Here is a 5,313-nt window from a genome sequence, read left to right on the forward strand (position 1 = left end):
GATTCTGTATCTCCCTCTGTCTCTGCCCCTCCCCCACTCACACTCTATCTCTCTCTTTCTCCCAAAAATAAATAAATATTTTTAAAAATTATAAAAAATAGTGATTTGCACTTCTGGATAGGATGTAGTTTACTGCCATTGTAAAACCAGGGGAGGAAATAGATAAGTATGAAATCATATTTTATATTTACTTAAAGACTTGCAAAGAAGTTTAGAGAAAATAAATTCCAGTGACAAATAATACATTGTTAGGCTTGAATGACTGGTTTTCTTATTTTGGAGTATTTTCCTGAATCTGAGCATGGGCTGGCAGAGGCATTACACAATGTGAAGGACCCTACTGGGGTAAAGAAAAACTGGAATAGCTTTTAATGACCACACAGTTCAGCATAATGGATCTTAATCTGGAAAAGAGCCACACTACAGAGTGAGTTCTCTCCATCTTCTGCGATTCCCCTTGGGACTGTGGCTGGTTTCATGGCTACATGGCTAGGAGCTGGGCTGAAAAGACAGATAGATATCACACTTCGATGATGAAATCTTGATGAAAAAGAAAGACTTGTAATTAGAGTGAAATCCAGGAAAAGATTTTCTCTCAAGACATTTGAAACCAAACAGTGACTAAAACTAACTAAAGTTGCTACCCAGTCCTAATTCAGCTCGACATCCAAGTGATGAGCCCTTTCCCCTAACTTCCTGACAAAAGAAAGAAAGGACTGTCTTTGAGGAAAATAATATATACTTCAATCTCTGTAGTTCTTTTATATGCAATGTCCAGCAAATAGTAAGAAATTAGGAAATATGACCTACAATAAAGAAAAAAGATAGTCAATAAGAATAGATCCCATGTATGATCTAGATGTTAGAATTCCCAGAAAATATCTATTGCAAAAATATTTTTAAAGTAGAAAAAATGAAGGATGAAATGGAGAAAAAGATGAGAATTTAATCAGAAAGATGGAATCTTTAAAATGGACCAAATTGTGAAAACTACAAAATCTGAAAAAAGAATTCTTGGGATTGAAGAGGAAATGATAGACACAGAGGAAGTGATCAGTGAACCCCAAGACAGATCATATAAACACAGAGAAAAACTATGATTTAATTAATTATATAGAGCAGATTAAGCATGCATCTCACTCACTTCTGTTTCAGTATGCTTTATTGATTAGGGAAAAAGGAAGTAGAACTGAACTTAATTGTCTAACATTAGTCATTATTAGGCAAGTCAAATTAATTTATGCCACAAAGTAGCGACTATATCCACCATAAATCTAACCACACACAAAAAAGTTGAGAACTTTGAGTATAGACCAGCTCACGTGCAGACATATTTCTGCTACTAATTCTGCCACTACCTTTTTTACCTCTGTTCCTCAGTTTCTAAGCCTATAAAACATGCAACTTGTGTGGTTCACAATGATTTCAAAAAGGTAACATCTTCAAAAATTGTTCCATAGGTGTTCTTTATTAAGACAGATCCACTTAAGAGTTTGGTTTGTTGTTGTTGTTGTTGTTGTTGTTGTTTTACTTAAGGGTTTTCATTACAATTTTTTTTCATCCCATCAGCAACATTTTTTTAAATTTTTTTAACGTTTATTCATTTTTTGAGAGACAGAGAGAGACAGAGCTTGAGTGGGGGAGGGGCAGAGAGAGAGGGAGACACAGAATCAGAAGCAGGCTCCAGGCTCTGAGCTGTCAGCACAGAGCCTGACATGAGGCTTGGGCTCAAGGACCATGAGATCATGATCTGAGCCGAAGTCAGATACTTAACCAACTGAGCCACCCAGGTGCCCCTCAGCAACATTTTTTTAAGTTTATTTATTTATGTTGAGAGAGACAGAGCACATGAGCCAGGGAGGGACAGAGAGAGGGAGAGAGAGAGAGAGAGAGAGAGAGAGAATCCCAATTAAGCTCTGCAATGTCAGCACAGAGCCTGACATGGGGCTTGAACTAAGAATATTGAGATACTGACCTGAGTTGAAACCAAGAGTCGGATGCTTAACTGAGCCACCCAGGTGTCCCTATCCTATCAGCAGTATTCTGGTGGGATTCACACAGGTTGCAGCTCTGTTTCTAATAGCCTTCCCTCCCTTTACCTAAGGAAAGTTATATATCTTACCCATCCTCTCTCTTATTATAGTATATTTCATGGGCTGAAGCTGAAGATGTTAAAACTTCCAGAACAATGAAAATAAGAAAAGTAATAAAATATTCTTGTGTAATTGAACTCTAATCACTGGGTAACAAATCTCTATGCCAGTCAGATGATATCCAATCCTTGGTGGTCAACAAAATTGAAGAACCTGATGGAACTATCTGCTGATTGAAATGTAAACATGATTTTTAATAATACATCATAATATAATATTATGCATGTATCTCAGAAGGGCACAAAGAATTGAATGGCATTTCTCATTTACATCCATTTTTTATATAAACAAGTTTGTTCCATAGTTACATCTGTCATAATGAAAAACAGGAGTAAAATTAAAGCTGAACATTATTCTAACAAAAAGTAATATTTATTATCCACAGATATAGAAATTAGTTTTTAATTGCAACCATATCATTATGAGATACCATTTACTTATCAAATTTTGAACTTTATGGTATTTTGTCAACTGTCTCCTAATGAATATTAAGATAATTCAGGAGAAAATTTTTAACACCTAGAATCATTGACCATGGAAAATTTAGTTTTAATTTTGTTTTTACATTTATTTTTTTTGAGAGACAGAGAGAGACAGAGCACCAGTGGGGGAGCACAGAGAGAGAAGGAGACAGAATCCAAAGCAGGCTCCAGGCTCCAAGCTGTCAGCACAGAGCCCAATGTGGGGCTTGAACCCACAAGCCATGAGATCATGACCTGAGCCGCAGTCAGATGCTCAACCAACTGAGCCACCCAGGCACCTCAGGAAAATTTAGTTTTAAATTTTAGTTTACCTCATATTTTTGTTGCAAAAGTTGATAGAATGATCTAAAAAGGAACACTGTGCATTAAAGATATATTACATTTATTTAAAATTTATGGATAAAGTGGATTAGGCACACAAGCCCAAAAAGAAAGAGAAATTAGAAAATTTATGGTTGTTAAGTAAGAGTTTGTTCATGTATTTTCAAATTAATAATGGTAACTATAAAGTCTCTATGGATTTTATACTCAATATATTATATGTGGCAGTTTTATTTTTAAAAGCCAATATTTACAAAATACCATAAACTACACCCTTGCATCCATTTTAAATTATGTTAAAAAAATGTCAACTTGAAAATGTGTGAGAAGGGGCATTGTTTTTCGATCATTTTAAGGTAAAAATAAGCAAAAATTTGGAAATTCACTAAACTCAATGTTGCCTGTGATGTTTCTTAGGCTCCATAAAATAGGATTCCATAAAATATGAGACTTGTCCTTAATGATACTTGCATCTATTCATCTATAATTTTTTATTTAAAGAAATATTATGCTTTAATGATAAGCTACTAGCAAAAAAACAAACTACCGTAGAAATATATGTTTCCTGAAGGTGATATATCACATTCAATAAATTTCCACGGTATAGTGTTGGAAGACCCCTAATGCTCAGAATTAAGAGGAAAAAAAGAAAAAGAAAAGGCCTAACCTGAGCCCTCCTAAGTAGCCTTCAGAAATTTTAGAGAAAATATAAGTGACTTTCTAGCATTTAGTTGTTTGAAATCATGATAAGCAGCTTTATATTTCCTCTTCTCTCTCTCCCAACCCAGCAGCCAGAAAAAACTAGAAATAAGCATTTCAAACAATTGTCATTCCACTGAATCAGTAAATTCTGCCAGTTGTTTTTTAATTGCCAGAGTTGTTTTTTGTTTGTTTGTTTGTTTGTTTAATGTTTAGCTGAATATAACAAGCGAATATTCTTCTACTCCAAACTCTTGAACAAGCTGGAACTGAAGACTTTAGTTGAAAAGAAAAATCTTTCCCCTTCCTAAGTAAATGCCATTTTCATTATACTGCTTGATGAACTATATTGCAATATAATATTAAAGTGTTTGCTTACAAAAATAAAACATTCATGAACATTAAATCTGTGCAGAGCAAAGTTTCCCAAATAATAGAAGCAATGAACGTTTATGGGTTCAACCTAAATTACAATTTACTTTCTTTGGGCTCTTAAGTGGTTAACTTGAAGCCAATAATTTAAATGGTTTAATTACGTTTGTTGTATTTTTCCTCAGATTTTTATTGTTTGTCATTTAGAACTTGGTTTTTAGTCCACTGTGTTCTGTCAATAAGGGAGTTTAAACTACAATGAAAACTCACTAGCAAGGTAACCCAGTGGAACGTTAGTGACATCCAATCATATGTGTCCAGAGTTCTCCTCAATCATAAAACATGTGACATCTACAATTTCAGCACTGATGCATGACTATAAACTTCAAGATTAAAAAGCCTCCAGGTACTAATGAGTTCCTTACAGAAAGGTGACAGTGTTTCTTTCAGCATATAAAAGAAATATAATCATTAAGGTCTCCAGGAGACAGCTAGTGTCTACTTTAAATGTTAGAGGTGTGATATTTAGTTTCCGATTTTTTTACAGCCTATCTTCTTAGTGTCTCTACAGTAACAGAGTGCTGTAAATTTACCTGGTGTTTCAGCCAAAGTTTTCAAAAACCAATCGCCTTAGCAAAATGTCTCTCTTTTTTATTTCTTTATCACATAATAAATATGAACTACCCTTTCAAAGGCTACTCAATACGATGGCAAAATTTCAAAGAGTTTTTATTCTTTTTTGTTTTTCCATCAAAGGTGTAACTATGGTGCTCATTGGCTTTTGTGTAGAATGCTGACAAGGACAGAATCGAAATCTCCTGATAAATGCTGACTTTTATTTCTAGTGTTTTTAGGTATTCTCCCTTAGAAATATGATCATGTGAGGTTTTTTTAAATTTTTTTCAACGTTTATTTATTTTTGGGGGGGGGACAGAGAGAGATAGAGCATGAACGGGGGAGGGGCAGAGCGAGAGGGAGACACAGAATCGGAAACAGGCTCCAGGCTCTGAGCCATCAGCCCAGAGCCTGACGCGGGGCTCGAACTCACGGACCGCGAGATCGTGACCTGGCTGAAGTGGGACGCTTAACCGACTGCGCCACCCAGGCGCCCCATGATCATGTGAGTTTTAAATGAATGCTTTCAATTTTTCTTTGGAGGAAACAGCCTCATAGAATCAAGAACTGAATGCCTAATAAGAAACTCTAATCTGATAAATATACCCTTCCCCAAGGAAATTAGATTGTTTTGATGATATATACTTTCAACTTCATTATGCACTCTCTGG

The 5,313-nt window shown here is 35.2% G+C and overlaps 1 non-coding gene across 1 annotated transcript; it reads right to left on the reverse strand.

The window, feature by feature from the left end:
- Positions 1-2,826: 2,826 nt before the first annotated feature.
- On the reverse strand, positions 2,827-2,911 carry TRNAR-GCG (transfer RNA arginine (anticodon GCG)). The gene has a single exon. It is a non-coding gene; the product is annotated as a tRNA-Arg (tRNA).
- Positions 2,912-5,313: the final 2,402 nt, after the last annotated feature.

Source organism: Prionailurus viverrinus, chromosome B2 (assembly GCF_022837055.1).
Source record: "Prionailurus viverrinus isolate Anna chromosome B2, UM_Priviv_1.0, whole genome shotgun sequence".
NCBI lineage: Eukaryota > Metazoa > Chordata > Mammalia > Carnivora > Felidae > Prionailurus > Prionailurus viverrinus.